This window comes from Tachypleus tridentatus, chromosome 13 (assembly GCF_004210375.1).
Source record: "Tachypleus tridentatus isolate NWPU-2018 chromosome 13, ASM421037v1, whole genome shotgun sequence".
In the NCBI taxonomy this organism is placed as follows: Eukaryota; Metazoa; Arthropoda; class Merostomata; order Xiphosura; family Limulidae; genus Tachypleus; species Tachypleus tridentatus.
In genome coordinates this window covers 135161377-135185303 of record NC_134837.1, presented here as the reverse complement: position 1 = coordinate 135185303, position 23927 = coordinate 135161377, and the positions used below count along the sequence as shown (strand labels likewise).

At 37.1% G+C, this 23927-nt stretch overlaps 1 protein-coding gene across 2 annotated transcripts in view; it reads right to left on the bottom strand.

The window, feature by feature from the left end:
• The window catches only part of LOC143238304 (frizzled-5-like), a 33938-nt gene extending 15249 nt beyond the window's left edge, over nt 1–18689 (bottom strand). For both annotated transcript variants that reach the window (XM_076478402.1, XM_076478403.1), the window contains exons 1-3: nt 18108–18689; nt 12909–12976; nt 10900–11026 (exon numbers count right to left, since the gene is read on the bottom strand). The gene's annotated coding sequence lies outside the window, so the exon portion shown is untranslated. The remainder of the gene's footprint in view (nt 1–10899; nt 11027–12908; nt 12977–18107) is intronic.
• Nucleotides 18690–23927: the final 5238 nt, after the last annotated feature.

Below are 23927 nucleotides of genomic sequence, written 5' to 3'. Positions count from 1 at the left end.
CCAACCAAAATCTTAATGGATTTTAGTTGCTAAAACGCTGAGATATTGATTTATAAAATATCTGTGAATGTTTGAAGTATTACTCCACAACGACCTCTTTCGGAGGAACTATATATATTTAGACAATTAATTCCTAGAATAAAGTCAGATTCTGAAAGGGCGCGAAAAACATTAAAATAACATTTAATTGGACTGAATGGTTAGGGTTCTCGACTCGCAGTTTGTTGGTTCAAATTCTGTCACCGAATATGTTTGATTTTTCAGCCGTGGAGGAGTTATAATATGATGGTCAATCCAATTTTTCGTTGGTAAACAACAACCCATAAGGTAGGGATGGGTGATCTTGACTGGTTGCGCCTCTAGAATGTCACTTCAAAAATACATTTAACATACTTTCCGACAAAGCTATTAAAATGAACATATGAAACATAAGTTTTGTTTATATTTAATACATTTTGATTTCCCGCTTTTCTTCAGTCAGTAAGCGTGGTTTCCCGCCATTGTAGTTTGAAATTAAATTTCTCTTCTTTCCCTTTGATGTAGAAAAATAGTTTCTTGAAAAGTCGATTTCTTAAAAAAAAGTTTAATCTGTACATTTTTAACAGCTACAGTTAGATTCATTAATTAAAAATTCGCGTGGAATTTGTAAAACTAATGAATAACAAATATATATATATGTATATTTGTCTTGCTTCCAAAAGCTTCCTTTTAATAGTTGTCACAATGCTATACGATTATCAATAACAAACTCAAGATATGATTTGATAGTAATAACGCAATATACATATTGGAATACAGTTACTTTTATGTATTTTACATCTCGGTTTGAAAAGTTTCAGTCCAAAAATTTATATCAAATGAAAAATCACCAAAAAGAAAAAAACAACAACCGACTTAAATGGAAATATTATATAATACTTAACAAATATATATTTGTAATTAAATAATACTGCGACATCTAGTGGTTAAACATTGTGATAATTTGAAAGGTAAAATCAAAAGTACTACTGAATGCCCCTGTAAGATTTTTTCTGCTTCACAGTGGCTCAGCGGAAACTCTGAAAGCTTATATCGCTAAAAATCAGGCTTCGATACCACTGATGGACACAGTAAGGCAATCTATAGTGTAACGTTGTGCCTAACAACATCATGAATATTTTCCTTGAAATAGTTACGATATAAAATGTATTAATAAATAATATATGCGCACGTATTCATAATATATAATTCTAAGACATAAACACTTGTCATCAGAGGCACCTCATTTTTAAAATGTTTTAGATGCAGAAAAATAAAATAAAACGGCTGTAATCTCACTTTTAAAGAAAGACTTTGGAATAGTAAACTCGATGTGGCATCATAAATATTATGTTTGTTTGAAATAATTTGTAAGTGCAACGTTTTACCAACTTTATATTTTTACCTTTAATGTTGATATTAATTTGTTTCTTAAATTTTCCGCCAGATTACTTTTAGAACGAATTTAAATGTAATGCTACTTTATCCATCCCCGTAGCTGGTAATGTTTGTTGTTGTTTTTAGTTAAGCATACAGATACTCATTCAGCTATATATACTCTACCCACCACGGGTGTCGAAACTCTGTTCCTATAGTTGTAAGTCAGCAGACATATCGCTGTGTCACTGGGGTAGGGGGGGACAGCTCGTAATGATTCATATATATTTTAGTGTAATGTGGTACGGGAGCCAATAGTGGATCTAATATTTCAGCCCTCTAGTGACAAACTGCAGTTAGTTGTTAAACACGCGAGAGCTGTAAATATAACATAACTGGCGGAACGAATACGTTAAAGTGTATTGTTGTACGGAGCACGACACGAGTAAATTATGCATGTAAACCTATAACATGGACTAAATCATTCTCTACATACTTGTTATTGCTAATAAACAACTTTTGCTGATGATTACTGACATTTATTGTGCTATTACACCGACAAATCTACCATTTACTGGCAATTAAGAATACAATAGAAAGTGCCGAGAGCGTAGTGTTTCTGTGGTATAATAGAGAGGAGTAATTAATACAGCCTTCTATCTATTGAGAACGAGCAGTGTGCTGGATTGTGAAGTTGCAGTTCCATGGTTCGCGTCCCGTTACCGTTAAAACATTAATGTATCGAAAAGAAGATCGCGATCGGAGCCATCGGGTGCGTCATAAGAGTAACTGACGTGACAACAGTGAATGGTGTTGACTAATAACCCTGGCCCGGCATAGCCACATGGTTAAGGCGTTCGACTCATAATCTGAGGATCGCGTGTTTCGAATCCCCATCACACCAAACATGCTCGCCATTTCAGCCGTGGAGGCGTTATAACGTTACGGTCAATCCCACTTTTCGTTGATAAAAGAGTAGCCCAAATTAGGGACGGCTAGCGCAGATAGCCCTCGAGTAGCTTTGCGCGAAGTTCGAAACAAACTAAACTAATAGCCCTCCCACTCCACAGTAATGGCGACTAGCTCAGCTAGCCTTCTTGTAGTTTTCGGTAACTCCATTATTTTTCCCTTGCGCGAAATCCAAATCTCACCACAATTTACTGGACTACTTTAATCGAATAACGGAATTAGTTTGTTTGTTTTGAATTGAGCGCATAGCTACAAGAGAACTATCTGCGCTAACCTTCCTTAATTTAGTAGCGTAAGACTAAAGGGAAGGCAGCTAGTAATCACCACCCACCGTCAACTTTTATGCCTCTTTTTTACCAACGAATAGTGAAATTGACCGTAAAATTATAACGCCCGCACGACTGAAAGGACGAACGTATTTGGTGGGACTGGGATTCGAACCCGCCACCTTCAGCTTGCAGGTTGAGCGCCCTAACCATCTGATCATGCCGGGCCAAGAGAATTAGACCGGCACTCTTATAACATCCACAACCCCAAAAGTATGGAGCGTTATTTTGCGGAACGGGATGCGAACCGGGAATCCTTTTTTTTTTTTTCAGCCCGGCTAGCCATTGACTAAGCCTTATATAGAGGGAAGACATTTACTAAACAGCAGTCACTACCAGCTTCTGTCTACTCGAATAGTGGAATTTCTTTGTTACTCTTATATCTCACCCTCGGATTCACAGACTAAGGCCATTTTAAACCCAAAGGAATGTGTTTATGTGCGTTTTTCTTGTAGCAAAGCCACATCAGGTTATTTTCTGTGTCCACCAAGGGTAATCGAACCCTCTGTAAAACCGTAGACTTATCACTGTCTCAGCGGGGGGAAAAGCCCAACGGAACTTAAGTGAAATGGTTGAATATTTTTTTGTATAGGTTAACTTTTTTTAAAATATTGTATTTGACAATGAGTGGTAAGCGCAATCATTGATTGTTATATTTTATTTATTTTCCAGCCCAGGTCACTTTTGCACTGTAATACACACTAACGATAATTTGTCTAAGATTCGTACTAGTCTGTTGGCTCATCCCTAATATACAAAATAAATTATTTAATATGTAATAAATATATCGCTGTAGCGACCGAGAATTTCGCTGATCTTTAATAGAAGGTTGTTTTGCCAGTTTAATCTCACAGAATACTCAAGTTCAGATTATTTGTGTCGATAGCTAGCTGCAGAACTTGTCAACAGCTTGGCTGGTATGTCAGTTTCTGTAGGCAAGCTGAAGGAGCAGTGCGCATGCGCGTCACGCTAGCAAAATTATTTGTTGATGAAAGAAGAGGAACATGAGCTTATGGGAAGGAATACCTGCCCCCTGGTTCCATGTTGATCTGTTTTATGTGTGTTGATAATCAACACGTAGTGGAGCATGTACGACGAAGTTGTCAGATTTGAATAAAAACCCTATAACCCGAGCGCTTTTGAAAGGTAGGCCTTTTTCCTTCATGGGCCAATACCCGTATTTGCTCCTGAAGAAGAAAGGTCTACCTTTCGAAAGCGCTCAGGTTATAGTGTTTTTATTCACTTCTATTAAGACTTTTTGAACTTAATCGTTTTTCTAACATCATGAAGTTGTTAGATAGTTAGGCCTGTTTATTACGTTGATGAATTTTGTATTTAGGGCAAAACTGCTAAGCCTATTTACCATAATTCCTAATAATAAACTACTAAACAGAGGAAAGGTAACCAGTTGATAGCATCCTACTACTTACTATCCACGTCAAGGGGTTGGCTGTTACTCTAATAACGCATTTACACCTTAAATTGCGGGAAATAGTTCGTGGCGTCGCTGCTACTGCCACATGAATTTTGAACACGCTCACCGGCTTCGGAATTGGGAGTTCTAATTCAGATGAGAGTTGACCCTGTGTTAGAACTGTATTGTAGCACCAGAGCATGTTAGATGGTTATTATGGGTTGAGTTTACTATGAGTTTATCCATGGTGGGTATAGAAAACTTATAAATTACACAAACATTTGCATTAAAGAGTTGGAGACAGTTTACAGGGTATTTGATTTACCAGCTGATGCAACTGTTGTACGTATAGAAGGGGGGGGGGGTTCATAGCCAAAGTCTGATACTCCTACGTCGCCCCCTGAAGGACTTTAAGGACACGTGACATGGTTGGCGACAATCGACCCAGAGTTTCGACAGTTATAAGCGGACAGATACAGACACATTAATGAAGTAATAGTTTAGATTATCTGTATAGAGAGCTTTTCTCAGTCCGCAATGATCTCGAGCTGTTAAAAGAACAACCAAAACTATAAGTTTGTGTGCATGTCTGAAGTATTAATTTTGTCGTAAGTACGTCATCAGTTCTCGAAAGAAGGTTTTATGTAGAGTTATTTGAACGACGTAGCAGAAAATACTTAGTTTGAATTGTAATCTTAAAAGGTCTTCGAGGGAAAATTTTTATTTATTAAAATAACCTATTCAATATTTTAATAAATTTATCCTCACGTTTAAAGCCTGGGGTCTCTGAAAAGTTCCCGCTGGTACAGCGGCAAGTCTACGGATTTACAACGCTAAAATCAGAGGTTCGATTCCCCGCGGTAGACTCAGCAGATAGCCCAATGTGGCTTTACAGTAAGAAAACACATACACATTCTTTGGAAGGATTTTCGTTGGAGTGCGGAGTGAAGAGAAAAATTCGCTCTGTGGATAACGACACATTTTCATGAAGAAATTAAATATTGGTAGAGGACTGAAAATAATTACCTGTGTGCCATTTGCTAAATTATTTAAGGATTCAATTCTCAGATAATTAAAACTAATATTAGAAACAACAATACTAAATGTACAAGGAAATAAAAAAACTAAATTACTTAAAATATTCCAGTAATAATATTATATCTTTATATTTGGTCACGAGATGGCACTAGTTTAAAGCTCCGCAATTTTTACCGTTATCATACGAATGGAATTTCTTTTTTCAAGAAATTATCTAATTGTGTAGCTGGTTGTGTAGTTAGTTCCTTATGAGACTGGTGGTGGGTGTAACTGTGTAACTTGTTTAGTAGTTCCTTATGAAACTGCTGGAGGATGTAACTGGCTAGCTGGTTGAGTAGTTTCTAATGAAACTAATGGTGGATATAACTGTGTACACCCTTGTGCAAATTAATTGAAACAAATGGTCATTTTACAATATTTTCAGCATAGCGGCCAGTGTAGACTCGCTGGACCCGCTGATTTCCTTTAATAGTAATTTTTTCACACAGACGGCGTCATTAGCTGTGTTTTGCAGTACGGTCGATCTATTTTTGGGATATATGACGAAATTTTGAGGAATATTACGTCATTCGAAATTGCGTTAAAAGGGCAAGGAGACCAGTCAAAAAACAACTTCTTACCAACTCAATGAAGAAAAAACGGTATCAATGGGGTCTGAAATACAAGAACTGGACGCAAGAACAATAAAGGAAGGTGTTATTCAGTGACGAGACTCATTTCTTCGTACAAGGTCAAAGAAATCTGCATGTTCGCAGATCTCCAGGTGAGAAACTTCGAGAATCTCACATCAATCAGTTCGTAAAACATCCCTTGAAGAAGATGTTTTGGGGCTTTTTCAGCTACTATGGCGTCGGAGGCTTACATATCGTAGAAGGTATGATGCGAAGACCACAGTACATCGAAGTTTTGCAGAGAAGAGTCGTTCCAGAATTGAAAAAGATATTTTCAGATGAATCTGGTATTTTTCAGCAAGATCTGGCTCCGTGCCACACATCGAAACTTGTGAAGAATTTTATGATTACAACGCGAATAAAGGTGCTGGACTGGCCTGAAAACTCTCCGGATTTAAATCCTATTGAAAATCTTTTGGTGATTTGTAAAGTAAGACTTCGGGGAAAAGACTGTACTACGGAAGATAAGCTAATTGAGGCCATAATTGAGGTGTGGTACCGCGATCCAAAAATTAGTAAAGATTGCAGTCAACTCGTGGACTCGATGCCAAATCGGATTAATAATCTTTTGTAAGATAAAGGCGGTCATATCATGTATTAATTTGTGAGTAATTTTTGGATTCTCAGAAATAAAACGCAAAAAATTGAAAAAATCGTAATTTTCCGTCTTGTTTCAATTAATTTGCACAAGGGTGTAGCTTGTTGGGTAGTTCGTTATGAGAATGGTGGTGTATGTAACTGTGTAACTTGTTGAGTACTTTGTTATGAGACTGGTGGTGGACGTAACTGTGTAACTTGTTGAGTAATTCGTTATGAGACTGGTGGTGGATGTAACTGTGTAGCTTGTTGAGCAATTCGTTATGAGACTGGTGGTGGATGTAACTCTGTAGCTTGTTGAGTAATTCGTTATGAGACTGGTTGTGGATGTAACTGTGTAGCTTGTTGAGCAATTCGTTATGAGACTGGTTGTGGATGTAACTGTGTAGCTTGTTGAGCAATTCGTTATGAGACTGGTGGTGGATGTAACTCTGTAGCTTGTTGAGCAATTCGTTATGAGACTGGTGGTGGATGTAACTGTGTAGCTTGTTAAGTAATTCGTTATGAGACTGGTGGTGGATGTAACTGTGTAGCTTGTTGAGTAATTCGTTATGAGACTGGTGGTGGATGTAACTGTGTAGCTTGTTGAGTAATTCGTTATGAGACTGGTGGTGGATGTAACTGTGTAGCTTGTTGAGTAATTCTTTATGAGACTGGTGGTGGATGTAACTGTGTAGCTTGTTGAGCAATTCGTTATGAGACTGGTGGTGGATGTAACTGTGTAGCTTGTTGAGCAATTCGTTATGAGACTGGTGGTGGATGTAACTCTGTAGCTTGTTGAGCAATTCGTTATGAGACTGGTGGTGGATGTAACTGTGTAGCTTGTTGAGCAATTCGTTATGAGACTGGTGGTGGATGTAACTGTGTAGCTTGTTGAGCAATTCGTTATGAGACTGGTTGTGGATGTAACTGTGTAGCTTGTTGAGCAATTCGTTATGAGACTGGTTGTGGATGTAACTGTGTAGCTTGTTGAGCAATTCGTTATGAGACTGGTGGTGGATGTAACTCTGTAGCTTGTTGAGCAATTCGTTATGAGACTGGTGGTGGATGTAACTGTGTAGCTTGTTGAGTAATTCGTTATGAGACTGGTTGTGGATGTAACTGTGTAGCTTGTTGAGCAATTCGTTATGAGACTGGTTGTGGATGTAACTGTGTAGCTTGTTGAGCAATTCGTTATGAGACTGGTTGTGGATGTAACTCTGTAGCTTGTTGAGCAATTCGTTATGAGACTGGTGGTGGATGTAACTCTGTAGCTTGTTGAGCAATTCGTTATGAGACTGGTGGTGGATGTAACTGTGTAGCTTGTTAAGTAATTCGTTATGAGACTGGTGGTGGATGTAACTGTGTAGCTTGTTGAGCAATTCGTTATGAGACTGGTTGTGGATGTAACTGTGTAGCTTGTTGAGCAATTCGTTATGAGACTGGTTGTGGATGTAACTGTGTAGCTTGTTGAGCAATTCGTTATGAGACTGGTGGTGGATGTAACTCTGTAGCTTGTTGAGCAATTCGTTATGAGACTGGTGGTGGATGTAACTGTGTAGCTTGTTGAGTAATTCGTTATGAGACTGGTTGTGGATGTAACTGTGTAGCTTGTTGAGCAATTCGTTATGAGACTGGTGGTGGATGTAACTCTGTAGCTTGTTGAGCAATTCGTTATGAGACTGGTGGTGGATGTAACTGTGTAGCTTGTTAAGTAATTCGTTATGAGACTGGTGGTGGATGTAACTGTGTAGCTTGTTGAGTAATTCGTTATGAGACTGGTGGTGGATGTAACTTGCAGCTTGTTGAGCAATTCGTTATGAGACTGGTGGTGGATGTAACTGTGTAGCTTGTTGAGTAATTCGTTATGAGACTGGTGGTGGATGTAACTGTGTAGCTTGTTGAGTAATTCTTTATGAGACTGGTGGTGGATGTAACTGTGTAGCTTGTTGAGTAATTCGTTATGAGACTGGTGGTGGATGTAACTTGCAGCTTGTTGAGCAATTCGTTATGAGACTGGTGGTGGATGTAACTGTGTAGCTTGTTGAGTAATTCTTTATGAGACTGGTGGTGGATGTAACTGTGTAGCTTGTTGAGTAATTCGTTATGAGACTGGTGGTGGATGTAACTGTGTAGCTTGTTGAGTAATTCGTTATGAGACTGGTGGTGGATGTAACTTGCAGCTTGTTGAGCAATTCGTTATGAGACTGGTGGTGGATGTAACTCTGTAGCTTGTTGAGTAGTTCGTTAAGATATCAAAAGGAATTACATTAATGCTAAAATGATATTACAGTAGTATTCAGAGGTGATTAAATTCGTTTTAAGATTAGATTACAGTAGTGTTGAGACATGATTGCATTAGATTTAAAAGGTTATTACAATAGTATTGCTAAGATGGAATTACAGAAGTGTTAAGGTGAATTTACAGTAGTGTTCAAACCGTAATCACGAATTTCCTGCAATGTTAAGATGGGTTTCGAATAGTATTTAGACATGATTACAATAATGTTTTGATATGAGTACAGTATTGTTAAGGTGATATTACAGTAGCGTTCGATCAATCTTCTAGTATTGTTAAGATAGCAATACAGTAGTGTTGAGATGAGATTACAGTTATGTTAAGGTGTGATTATAAGGAGAGACTACAGTAGTATTAAAGTGAGATTACAGTAGTATTAAGATAATTGTATTGTACTGTGAAGGTTAGTTTACAGTAGTGTTAAAAGGGATTATGTTAGTGTTCGGAGGGAATTACAATAATGTTAAGATGAGATTACAGTAGTAGTAACACAGGATTACAGAAGTGTTAAGAGTTTACAGCAGTGTTAAGATGGGATTAAAGTAGTGTTATTGTGTATGTAAGGGTTTAAATGTGATTATAGTAGTGTTCTGTCGATATGACAGTAGTGTTGAGACATGTTTACGCTGGTTATTAAAATGGGATGACAGTAGTGTTGTGACAGGATTATATGTTTATAGTAGCGTTAAGATGGGATTACATTTATGTTCAGACATGGTTATAATGTTTTTACGATGGGATTACAGTAGTTTTAAAATGAGATTACAGTGATATTAAAATGCGATCATATTAGTGTCAAGAAGGATTGTTATTCAGACATGATAAGATTAGTTTTTAAAGACGATTGGAGTAGTGTTCAGAGAGATCAAATTTGTTTTTAGACATAAGTATGGTAGTTCTAATACGGGACTACAGTAATGTTTAAATTGGATTATAGTGATGTTCAAACATGATTAAGTATTGTTTAGCCATAGTTAGAGTAGTGTTAAGATGGGACTATAGTCGTTTTAAGGTGGGATAACAGTATTAAACTGATATTACAGTAGTATTGAGATGAGATTTTAGTTGTGTTAAGCTTGGACAACAGCAGTGTTCAGACATCATTACTGTAACGTTTAGCCTTGATTAGATTAGTGTTAAGATGGGATTGCATTACTATTCAGAAGGTATTACAGTAGTGTTTAGACATGATTGCAGTGGTGTTAAAATGGTATGATAGCAGCGTTAAGAAGATATTTCATTTGTATTTATATGGGACTGTAATAGTAGCCCAAGAGTTTGTGGTCAGTGGTGAAGATTAGCTGTCTTCTTCTCGTCTTTCACTGCTAAATTAGGGACGGCTAGCGCACATAGTTGTCCTGATGGAATAACAGTACTACTAAGATGCGATACAGTAGTGTTAAAATGCGCTTACAGTTGTGTTCATATGAGATTATAGTAGTGTTACTATGGGATTACAGTAGTGTTAGGGTAAAAGTAAGTGTTTAAAATCGGATAACAGTAGTGTTAAAATGAATGGAATAGCGTTTAGTTATGACTTCAAGAGTGTTATGATGCATGTACGTGTTGAAAAGGGATTACATTAGTGTTAAGGTGAATGAAGGGTTCAGATTTTATTACAGTAGTTTTAGGATGAGTTTACCGTAGAGGTTAGATGTGATTACAGTAGTGTTCAGAGGGGACTAGAGTGGTGTTCAAACTGGGTTGCAGTAATGTTAAGATGAGATTGCTGTAATGTTTAGACGTGATTACAGCAGTGTTCAGATGGGATTTCAGTAGTGTTAGATGGACCTTTTGCTATTTTGCAATGGTTATTGATTTATTCGTCTGATATCGTTCACGAGATATATAAGTGTAGGAAGGTAAGATACGTAAAATAGAAATATGGCCGTTGTGACCCAAGTTGTAACCTTCCGAACTGTTAAACACGTCATTTAATTTTTCTGAAACTTCGTTTTCATCAACAGTAAAGCTAATCGTCGTGACTTACAAATCGTGCGTAAAATAATACTGATATCACTTTTTAATATTAAATAAGTCCACTCGGAACCATTAAATGCACGTGTTACCTAGCTGATCAATTTCTTTACACTTTCGACATGATCATAAAATGTTAAACATGTTTGACTTCAGTTAGTACTTGACGTAAGTCGTGCGTAATTAGTGCCAGAAGAGAATCTCGGTACGTTGAAGCTTCATGTAATATCTTACCTGTATGCTTTCTGTGGCAGTTAACTTACACACAAACATGGCTCCTGCAGGTTGACGTAGTTACGGGCTCCACCCTAGAACCGTCCGCCTCCTACCAAGCCCCTTTCTTCTTCTACTGCCTGGTCGCCTATAGGAAAAAAATCGATGATGTTTCTTGATATACTACTAGGCCGCCAGCAACTACATTATCTAGTTCGGCGACTTCATCCGGCTGGCGCTCAAAAGTGCGTGTATGCGCCCACACAGCGCGTTTGCGTTAGAGCGCGTGCGTTGTGCCGGTGAGCTTTTCAATAAAGGGTGTATAAGTTCGATGTTGTTTCTAAATTTAGTTGCGCATTAACACATGTTCTATAGACACAAGAAGCAGCATGTAAATGAATATACCTCAGTTGTTATGGACATGTAGTAAGCTTATAATTATTTGATTTTCAAGAAGTCACTTTCATAATCTATATTAGACAAACACACAGACAGATAATATATTATGGGAATATATGCATATCTATAGTTTCGAGAGGAAGGCAATTAAACTTTCAAGAAAAATACGCAGAGTAATAAAATGGAATCGAAAAACGTTTGCCGCGAGTCATCTCGAGAAAACGTTCTTTGTTAGGCTTAACCATTGGTTCGAAATGCCGCGCAGTAATTTTTTTTTTTTCACTTCAGAGAAAGTGGCTTATATAGCCTTGTTAACGGTACTTCAAAATGATAAATGGAAAACACCTTGGCTAGAGAATAACAGGAAAAGCTTAATAAGTTACATTTAGAGAAACCTGATAATCCGAGCGCAGCAGAGCCTCCTACTTGAGGGATCAACTGGGATTTAGCAAAAAATGTGGAAAATTAGTTACATGATTTTACAGCATGACATAAGTGTCTTTAATTGTAATTTATTGCTGCACCAGATGGCGCTCAAGAGTTAACTTCTTTGACTACTTTAACAAAACCTTTCATGTACACCCTTGTGCAAATTAATTGAAACACGACGGAAAATTACGATTTTTTTAATTTTTTGCGTTTTATTTCTGAAAATCCAAAAATTACTCACGAATTAATACATGATATGACAACCTTAATTTTTCAGAAGATCATTAATCCGCTTTGGCATCGAGTCCACGAGTTGACTGCAATCTTTACTAATTTTTGGATCGCGGTACCACACCTCAATTATGGCGTCAATTAGCTTATCTTTCGTAGTACAGTCATTTCCCCGAAGTCTTTCTTTACAAATCGCCCAAAGATTGTCAATAGGATTTAAGTCCGGAGAGTTTCCAGGCCAGTCCAGCACCTTTATTCGCGTTGTAGTCATAAAATTCTTCATAAGTTTCGATGTGTAGCACGGCGCCAGATCTTGCTGAAAAATGCCAGATCAATCTGGAAATCTCTTTTTCAATTCTGGAACGACTCTTCTCTGCAAAACTTCGATGTACTGTGGTCTTCGCATCATACCTTCTACGATATGTAAGCCTCCGACGCCCTAGTAGCTGAAAAAGCCCCAAAACATCTTCTTCAAGGGATGTTTTACGAACTGATTGATGTGAGATTCTCGGAGTTCCTCACCTGGAGATCTGCGAACATGCAGACTTCTTTGACTCTGTACGAAGAAATGAGTCTCGTTACTGAATAACACCTTCCTTTATTGTTCTTGCGTCCAGTTCTTGTATTTCAGACCCCATTGATACCGTTTTGCTTCATTGAGTTGGTAAGAAGTTGTTTTTTGACTGGTCTCCTTGCCCTTTTAACGCAATTTCGAATGACGTAATATTCCTCAAAATTTCGTCATATATCCCAAAAATAGATCGACCGTACTGCAAAACACAGCTAATGACGCCGTCTGTGTGAAAAAATGACTATTAAAGGAAATCAGCGGGTTCAGCGAGCCTACACCGGCCTCCATGCTGAAAATATTGTAAAATGACCATTTGTTTCAATTAATTTGCACAAGGGAGTATATTTGCTGCTATTACTAGTGAACGTTATGTATTTTGGAATAAGTTGTGCACACTTACATCTTGTCACTACAGGATACTGTGTGAAGACTGGTAACGCTAGCCACTTCCTCCTTAACTTGCTACTGCTTTAGGGTTGAAAACAAAAAAATATGTGAGTCCATATCACACCTTATAGTTTCTTAAGAGAAATTCAGTACAGATTCTCAAGGTTAACCGACAAAATTAGGCTTAATACAGGTTCGACATTTCAAAAAAATATTATTCTAATAATACTTTTATTATATTGAGTTTATAGTATTGATGATTACGTTTCTGTGGTGTTTTTGGAAAAAATATTTCGGAATAAACTTGTTACTACGGAAGATATTATCTGAAGACTTATAACCCTAAAATCCCGGTTTTGATACCCTTAGTGAGTGCAGCATAGATAGTTTACTGTGGAGCTTTGCGCTTAAAAACAAAACCTTTCTAAGTGTTAAGTTAACACTAACTTGATTCATTTAGTCTCTATTTAAAAACAGAGAGTGCTTTGTGCTTTTCTTAAAGCAAAGCCACACTTCGAGCTATCTGCTGAACCCACCAAGGAAAATCGAACCCCTGATTTTAGCGTTGTAAATCCAAAACTTATCGCTGTACTAGCGGGGGGGGGGCAGAAACAGAGAGTCTTATAGATTCACACACTGTTGAACGTCAGAAGCTAAAAAGTTACGGGTTAATTTATTAATTTATGAGTGCTTTACCAAGGTGCCTAAAACTGATCTTATATTCACTTTCAACAGACTTTACTTCTGTTAAACAATATACATTAAACAGGCTTCATTTTCCATCAAACAGGATTCCCCAGTGGCTCATCGTTAAGCCTAAACTCTAAACGCTTATAGTGCTAGAAACCGGGTTTCCATATCCTTGGTGGGCACAGCACAGCTAGGCCACTGTTTACTTTTGTGCGTTACAACAGTAAACCAACGAACCGGAAACACTCTATAAACATGTTGTATTTTCTTTAAACTGAATAAATACACCAGCATTTTCACAATTCGACTTTCACATTTTTTATAAAGTTTTCAATAGTGTTATTACTAAAATAGAAGTATTCGCCTAATTCTAAGGAAACGATTTTATCTAATTGTTAAATTAAATTTCAAAAACTGGAGCCTCCTCAGTTGGATATGGGAAGAATTTAATAGGATAGTTTTAATATCAGTAATTAAAATGTATGGTAAATTCTTAGCTATTCAAATGATAGTACTTTTTACCACTGCCTTTCACAGTTCTTATACTATTACATTATTTCTACTTAAAGCCGAATGTGTTGTGACTAAAACGATGAATGAAAGTTAAAAGGAGTTATAAAAGTTCATTACCGAAAAATGACATCATCCTCCCCCCAAGAAACACGATGCATTAATATTAGAAAATCGTCCCCGAATGAACATTGGAAACAGAAATAAGAGAAATTGGAAACTTAATGTTTCACTTAGATAAAGTATCCAACCTGCTTTCATTCCCACCTATAAAATCTCGTCTTGAGGAACATTAAGAAACAAATATCATTAGGCCAAGTAAGGGGAGCGAGAGAAAAGAACACAGTCATCGATTATTTAGGGGGAAACATCGGGTTTCGGATTAGCTGCCCGATCGATGCTTTAGCAGTAAACAACTTTCAAACTCAGCAGAGGTGGCCATCACGCTAGATTGAACTGGTACAGGTGAGTCTCCGTCTTTGTTGTAACAACATTCTGCCATGAAGAATCTATGTGGGAGTGTATTTTGAATTAATTTTTCATTATAATGTGGTCTAAAAAAGGAAGTAGGCAGTTGAACAAACAACGGTATAGCTAGCTGCTCCTGGTCACGTGGCCGGATATCTAACTAATACCTGACCCGTTTTGTGAACGTGACATTTTTTTTTGAATTTCTTTTTCATTAATATTTAACGGAAGTCCCACACGCTGCAAGAGTGTGTTAAGTAAGTGACTTTATGCTTAGTGTGTCACGTGTACCCAAGATGATAATCACTAAGAAAACATCACGTGGCATCAATAATCAGACAGTATGGTTCAGGAAAAAATAGCAGTTACTGTATTTAACATTAAATTCAACCATCACATGATTTGGTTGACACTCTTGTTTAGAACGCTTGACTCGCAACCTTTGAGTTGTGAGTTCGAATCCACTCACTCAACATGCTTGCTTTAGGGACATAATAACGCATAACGATTAATCCCATTTTTCGTTAGTAAAAGAGTAGCCTAAAAATTGTTGGTAGGTGGTATTGACTGGCTGACTTCCCTTTAATCCGTCACTGCTAAATTAGGGACGACAAACTTTAGGCAAAATTCGACAAACAAATCATAAACATTCACGAATTTGCTTGTCCCGTGTACATCGACCACACAAGGACTGTTTTTCTTCAAATTTGTTTTCATTAATCACAAAATATTATAGTAAAAGAAACTTATTTTTATATGCTTACAGAAATAGGCATAGGACTTTCTTAATATTCCTAGTTTATTTCAAAGACTCCCACCCTTATTGTCCGAAAGTTTAACGTGTGAATATTGAGAACGTGATGTAGTTAGTTTTTAATATTATAGCTGTTATAATTTTGAACTGATAGACAAGTGTACGGGTGTGTCTACTTGTTTACTCAGAATTTCGCACCAAGTTACTCGAAGGATAACTGCGTTAGGCAGCTCTAATTATGAAATTACAAACTAGAGAAAAGGCAGATAGCCAATAACACCCACCGTTGACTCTTGGGTTACTCTTCATCAACGAATAGTAGGGTTGACCGTCACATTATTACACTCCAAAGGCTAAAAGGGAGAGCATGTGTGTTGGAGAGACTCGAGATTTCCATCCACAGACTATACAATGTAACACAAATTTTGTTCCTGGACAGTATGTTATTTCTTAATTGCTTATGTTGTAAAAGTAAAAAAAATGGCCTTTATTCCCTTCAAACTTTGCTTTAGTGACCTGGATAATGAACTTTAAAAATTAACTTATTTTCTATGTAAAAACGGGCACATTTACACATTTTCATTTACATAATGTTTGAATAAAACAACATATTATTCCAGATTTACATGTATTTGTTCTGAAGTTATAGAAAAATGACCAAAAATGTTTAGAAGTGAGTAGTTTTTTGAGATTTGCGACTGTAATGTAAATCATTTTCACTTATCAGCCTACAAATATAGTCTCCCATCATGTTTTTATTATATGCTCATTGGTAGCGGCGTTCAAAGTCCAGTATATCTTGGTCGAAGCACTCGCCTTGCTCCTCTGAGTATGCTCCCATGTCCTCCTTGAATTTAGCAAGATGACCGTCAAGGACATGGACTTTCAGGGACATCCTGCAGCACATTTTGCCATAGTTCTTCACCAGAGCCTAAACCAGTTCCACATAATTTTTGGCCTTTTGATTGCCCAAGACGCCCCAAACCGCGGCGACAAAGCTGCCTCAAGCTTTTATTTCCTTTCTACTGAGCTTCTTGGGGAATTGTGTACACTCCAGGATCTACTTTGTTTGTGGTCTAACAAAGACACCAGCTTTGACCTTTGCCTTAGGGAAGAAGTCTCGAAGATACTTGAAGGCTGCAGACTCCTTATCAAGACAAATTGTTTCATAAGACCCAATTTTATGTTCAATGATGGGAACAATACCTTCTGGAGGTCCACTAGTGGCTCACACTTGACATGGTGCCTCTCCACAGAGAAGTCGGTCCGTTGTGACCAGTGCTTCCTGTTGTAGTGCGATGCGGTGTCCCTGCTGTCCCAAAGGTAAAGATAACAGGGAAACTTGGTAAAGCTTCCTTGGAGACCCATCAGGAATGCCAACATTTTGAAGTCTCCGATAACCTCCCAGCCATACTCATCATACTTCAAGGCTTCTAGTAAGGTCTTGATGCTGTTGTATTCCTCTTTGAGTTGCACCGAAAGATATTTAAATTCAAGAGGTCTAAAATTTGTGTAATGTGAAATCTTACTATTCAAACAAGCAAAAATTGTCCGTCTTACCTTCTAAAGTTTTTTTTTTTTTTCAGTGCTCACAGGCAAAATGAGGTGCCCAGGGTTTGTCTTGATTTCCGACAGATATGCTGAAATATGCCTTGTAGGCTTCACACATTTTAGCAGATGCTGTCACAGAGTACTTTTTCGCTCTTGTCTTGATAAATTGGCCACATACATAGCAGAATGCGTTTGGAGAATGCTTGCAGCTTCTTGATGCCATCTCTGATAAAATAAGATAAGTCTCTGTGTTCCCTTAGGCAGCTAGAATTAAACTTAAGTAGTGAGTGACGAGCCCCTGTATATTTATTACTATGGAAAGTTCTAGAAAATTCTGAAAGGTTTTTGAAAATTCTCGCAAATTCTACAACATTCTAGAAAGTTCTTGAAAATTCTTGTAAGTTCGAGATAATTCTCTATCAGCTACTCAGCACTGAATCTACCTGGAATGTTCTGGAAAATGGGTAAATTTGAAAATTTCATTACCCAGGTCACAAAAGCAAAGTTTAAAGAGAAAAATAGGTCTTTTCTATTTACTTTAGTCATAAGGAATTGGGAAATAATACTTTATGCCCATGAACAAGAAAAAGTAAAAATTTTGTTACATAGTGTTATGAGCCCTGACCAGTCCATGTCAGATCATGGGTTGTCAAACTTGTTTAAACCAGATCCCATTTTCAAGGTGGTGTCGGTGAATATTCATGACTCCCACCTGTCAGGCTCAGCATGGTCAGGTGGTTAAGGCACTCGACTAGTAATCTGAGGGTCGCAGGTTCGAATCCCCATCACCCCAAACATGCTCGCCCCTTCAGCCGTGAGGACATAATAATGTGACGGTCAATCACACTATTCGTTGGTAAAAGAGTAGCCCAAGAGTTGGCGGTGGGTAGTGATGACTAGCTGCCTTCCCTCTGGTCTTACACTGCTAAATTAGGGACGGCTAGCGCAAATAGCCCTGGTGTAGCTTTGCGCGAAATTCAAACCAAAACCTGAATCGCACTATATGGGAATGTTATTCTCAGCTTAAACAGGTTTTTCAACAATTCTGCTCAATAGAAATACCAGCGAATAACACTGGGTTTGACCCACTGATTTATTGTTTAAAAGAGTATTCGACTGAGTTTTTGAAGTTGGTGTGAAAAGAATATAATTAGAAGCCTGAACGCTTATAATAAAGTTTAGCAATTTTAATTTAAAAAGTATAATTACAGAAACACTGAAAACTGAGCGTGTACCTACCTTTAGAGACAATAGAAAGTGTTTGGTCCTGTAGCATTCTCTCTCGCAGAATATATTTCTCTTGGACAAATATACGGATCTCGAAAAATAACAAGTGGTCGATCGCGTTTACTGGATCTGTAAATAGCTTGTCATTTTTTTCCTCTCTCGAGATGAAACTTTGCCGAACTGGTCACCATGAAAGTCAAATAGAAATTCGTCTCTCAGTGAGACAGTGGTAACTGTATGGACTGGTAGTTACAATCCAGGACTCGATTCTCCGCGGTGGCCCACTGTGGCTCTGCTATAAAAAGAAAGACGAACATAAAGTATAACTGAGCCAAGAAAGTTCATTTTGTCCAGTGAACAGAGCCAACTCGTGATCCCTGCTTTCGGACCGTATTGGTCAACTGTTGTCCCCCTCCCCAGTTAAACATCTAATTCGTATATTTGGTTTATTGAAACAGTCCTGCGAGCAATGACAGTACGAAAAGTACATAATAGAAAACTTGGAATGACTATATAATACTGTCATGGGTCAAACGGCCACATCAGAGAATTTTAGCATTCAAGGATGGTCGCCCTATGTTTTGAAGCAGCAAGCGAGTAACACCTTCCACCACAAAGGGTTTTCCCAGCTGTCAACCGAATAACGGGAGTGATTGCCAGTCTTATAACACTCTTACAGATGTAAGCACGGAACGAGTTCAGTGGCGTAGAGGTGCAAAACTTGACCTTCGGTTCTCCTAACAAAGCGTTACAAACAGGCAGTGGAACGTGTGTGTAGTGGAGAAACCACAAGCAAGTCTTAAAGACAATAATATAATGCCAAGACAAAGAACACAAATGAACTACCCGAAGTATTACCGACGGATACAGCATATGGCGGTAACAAGTACTAAGTTGTAAATCAGATCATGTCTTCTGTGTTTTGATTTATATAAATATTAAATTATGTTCTCAGATGTAGCAGAATGGCCAAGAAGAATCTCGTGATTTGTAGCTTGTAATTTTGAAATGTAACATTTTTTGTAACTGTTATGCTTTGAGACTAATTGGAACTAGTCTATTTTCCGTATAGTGTATGATCAACTTTGAACCCTTACTTCACTGAGGTAAAATATAAGAAAAGACGAACCTCGTTTAGGTTCCTCAGCTGTTACTTTCTTTTTCTTGCATGGTTTAAACTAGAGACATGTTAACATCTGAAGAAAGAATAAAAACGAACCTCCCGTAGACCTCTACCCGTGACCTTTTATAGTTGGACACATCTGTTCGAAATTAATTCACGAACTTCGCTTTTATGTCATTCGCTTGTCATGCGCGCTTGTTTACCGAAGATCATGAAAAACCTGTCAAGCTAGGAGATTCGGTCGAACTGTCATCAAAAACAGCCCACGAGTTGTCGTCCGCTGGTGTGATAGATTAATTCGGGTTTTTCTCGACACCAAGGTCTTTATCTGGAAACACATAGGGTTACCTATAAATAACATTGCTATTAGAAACTGGCTTTAAACAAATGACATTATTTCAAATAAAACTCAGTGCTATAAAAGATAAATTGACCGAGACAAAAACGTTTAGTTTTGCGAGATTATTGCAATTTTCATCTCACAAAACGCACAAATGAACACGGTATATTTGACATACTGTCATATCATATTAGCTACAACAGTTTGACTGCTTTGCTAGTTCATAATTGTAATTGTGGTCTTAAAACACTTGTTATTTTTATAACTCAAAAATTGGATTTCGATACCCTCGCTGGTCACTGCACAGATAATCCATTATGTAAATTTGCGTTTAACAAAAAACAATTGTTCATGTGGTACAATGTCATGTAAAGTTCTGTTTGTTTTAGGTTAAGTACAAAGCTGTACAAAGTGTCATCTGTACTCAGCTCACTACGGGTATCAAAACTCTGTTCCTAGCAGCGCAAGTCTCAGTATCACCTGATCTGATCACCCACGGGCACTGGTTATATAACCCTTAAAGTGGATATTTTATCACCGCACCAGTAACTCCCGAAAATACAGATTAGTTAAAGGTCGATTTTTGGAAGAGCACACAGACCGCAAAATATATTATATGAAAACTGTAATTTATTGACAAAAAAGTATATTATTGTATTTAAAAATCTTCCACTAAAGTATAGGAATAGAAAAACCTAATATTAATGCAAAATGAAATCCCACATTACTCACTTTAACAGTTAAATTATATTTAAATTTTAATAAATCAAACACTTTATCAGAAATGCGTCATAAAGATTGAAGTGTTTTCACCAGTTTCAACAAGGATTTTTAGACTTAACAGTATACATACACACACACAACTTGAGACGTTACTGCTAAAACAACAAACAAAACGTGGCGTTCAAACACATGCTATACGTAGATCCTTTCAAATCTGTAACCCATCCGATAGAACATAAACTCAAGAGAATAAGTGATGAGTGTGAGAATCTTGAACAGCATATCTCAGAACGAATTATTCCAACACGAAAGTTGTTATTTTCAATGATCACTTCTAGAAGGCACAGAAAGGAAATTTTCTGTTTCGAGTTCTTTGCTTCATTGTTTGTTTGTTTTGAATTTCACCCAAAGCTACACGAGGGCTGTCTGCGCTAGCGTCCATAATTTTGCGGTGTTATACTAGAGGGAGGCGGTTAGTCTGTTTGTTTGTTTTTAAATTTCGAGCAAAGCTACTTAAGGGCTATTTGCGCTAGCAGTCCCTAATTTAGCAGTGTAAGACTAGAGGGAAGGCAGCTAGTCATCACCACCCACCGCCGACTCTTGGGTTACTCTTTTACCAACGAATAATGGAATTCACGGTGACATTATAACGTCTTCACAGCTGAAAGGGCGAGCATGTTTGGTGTGACGGGAATTTGAACCCGCGACCCTCAGATTACGAGTCGAGTGTCTTAACCATCTGGCCATGCTGGACCCTTCTGTGCTTGTGATGTGCTAGTAATAAAAGTTCGCTTGTTGCAACACACAACCCTGCCTGTACTTTACCCATCACGGGTGTTAAAACCCAAATTTAAGCGTCATTAATCTGTCCGAGTTACACTAGGAGGCTACCACTATGGTATTAAATGAGTGTTTATAGACAAATATTTTTTAGAGAATCAGAGAGTCGCGCCCGAGTCGCGCCAAACATGCTCGCCCTCCCAGCCGTGGGAGCGTTATAATGTGACGGTCAATCCCACTATTCGTTGGTAAAAGAGTAGCCCAAGAGTTGGCGGTGGGTGGTGATGACTAGCTGCCTTCTCTCTAGTCTTACACTGCTAAATTAGGGACGGCTAGCACAGATAGCCCTCGAGTAGCTTTGTGCAAAAAACAAACAAACAACTAATTTTGAGTTATAGTGATATTAATAAAATATTTGAAAAAAATTACATTTCACTAATTTATTCCTCATCCAAACTTGATTTGTTAACTAACATAAATAGTTCTGAACTAAGCACTGTGTCTGTCGTATCCCAGACGGACTGAAAAGGCTTTAGTATTAAACGAAAGACCTCATCGGCGGAACTGGATATAAAGTTTTGAAATATTTTTTTTTGCCTTACTAGTAAATAAATAGTGGCAAGGCATTACTTTTATTGGTATTTTCTCTAAGGGTAGAGAAGCCATCCTCTGAAGCAGCCAATGTTCTTGGACAACAATTCACACAGTTGTTAATAAGAAAAAAACAAACGAACACATTTTCACTAACTACGCGTGTTTTTCAACCAGAATTAAAGGAAAGATTAGTGGGCATGACCGGATGTGCGTCTTCTGGTTAGTACAACGACTGGAAGTCACCCTCACCAACCTTTAGTGTTTGCAAAGAAGAAAGAGTGATAATATTCTTGTTTCATATCATGAACGTCTATAACAATTTTATGAAAACGAAATATACCCTTAGTGTTATAAAACTCCATGATAAAAAAGAATATTAAGAAACCCTCTAAAAGTCTGTGTGTAACTTTAATGCACATAACCAATCAACACCTCGAAAAATAAACGGTCCTTGACTTTTCAGAACTGAGGAGAGGTAAGCCTTTTCATTTATTAATAGATGGTGTATAGATCATGTGTTTCCTTGAAAATGTTTACTCAACTTGATCCCTCATCACTTTGGATTTTTTCTTGATTTTTTCTTTCTGCCCTCAGTCTAAAGCTAAACATTACCCGGCTAGTTAAACTGTGTGTAACTATAATGCTACTCTGTATCGTAAAGTCAAGTTTGCTTTGAAACATTTTGAAAGTTTATTTTAACTAGAAACGAAAAGAGAAATTGATAACGCTGAGTTGAAAAATAAAATCAAGAACGCCATCTAATGGTACAGCAATTTGATGCGTCTTCTGTAGCCTTTCCACACTAGAATGTAAATAACTTTGAGTTTCACAACATTCATTTCCTTTCCGTAGATTTTCGGGATTAACGGCGCATAAACATAAGTTTCTGAATTGTATTACAAAATTTACAGGGCATGTAGGTAGGGAAGGTAAGTTAATAAGAGCTAGAAGTGAGTAAACCTTGGTTACACTGACCTACTGTACTCGCTAATCTGATTAGTGCAGCTATATAATCGTTAATCATGTTAGACAGTTATATACTTACTAATCTGATTAGTGCAGCCATATAATCGTTAATTACGTTAGTTATATACTTGCTAATCTGATTAGTGCAGCCATATAATCGTTAATCACGTAAAACAGTTATATGCTTGCTAATCTGATTAATGTAGCTATATAATCGTTAATCATGTTAGAAAGGTATATACTTGCTAATCTGATTAGTGCAGCTATATAATCGTTAATCATGTTAATTATATACTTGCTAATCTGATTAGTGCAGCTATATAATCGTTAATCATGTTAGTTATATACTTGCTAATCTGATTAGTGCAGCTATATAATCGTTAATCATGTTAGTTATATACTTGCTAATCTGATTAGTGCAGCTATATAATCGTTAATCATGTTAGTTATATACTTGCTAATCTGATTAGTGCAGCTATATAATCGTTAATCATGTTAGTTATATACTTGCTAATCTGATTAGTGGAGCTATATAATCTTTAATCATGTTAGTTATATACTTGCTAATCTGATTAGTGTAGCTATATAATCGTTAATCATGTTAGTTATATACTTGCTAATCTGATTAGTGCAGCTATATAATCGTTAATCATGTTAGACAGTTATATACTTACTAATCTGATTAGTGCAGCCATATAATCGTTAATTACGTTAGTTATATACTTGCTAATCTGATTAGTGCAGCCATATAATCGTTAATCACGTAAAACAGTTATATGCTTGCTAATCTGATTAATGTAGCTATATAATCGTTAATCATGTTAGAAAGGTATATACTTGCTAATCTGATTAGTGCAGCTATATAATCGTTAATCATGTTAATTATATACTTGCTAATCTGATTAGTGCAGCTATATAATCGTTAATCATGTTAGTTATATACTTGCTAATCTGATTAGTGCAGCTATATAATCGTTAATCATGTTAGTTATATACTTGCTAATCTGATTAGTGCAGCTATATAATCGTTAATCATGTTAGTTATATACTTGCTAATCTGATTAGTGCAGCTATATAATCGTTAATCATGTTAGTTATATACTTGCTAATCTGATTAGTGCAGCTATATAATCGTTAATCATGTTAGTTATATACTTGCTAATCTGATTATTCCAGCTATATAATCGTTAATCATGTTAGTTATATACTTGCTAATCTGATTAGTCCAGCTATATAATCGTTAATCATGTTAGTTATATACTTGCTAATCTGATTAGTGCAGCTATATAATCGTTAATCATGTTAG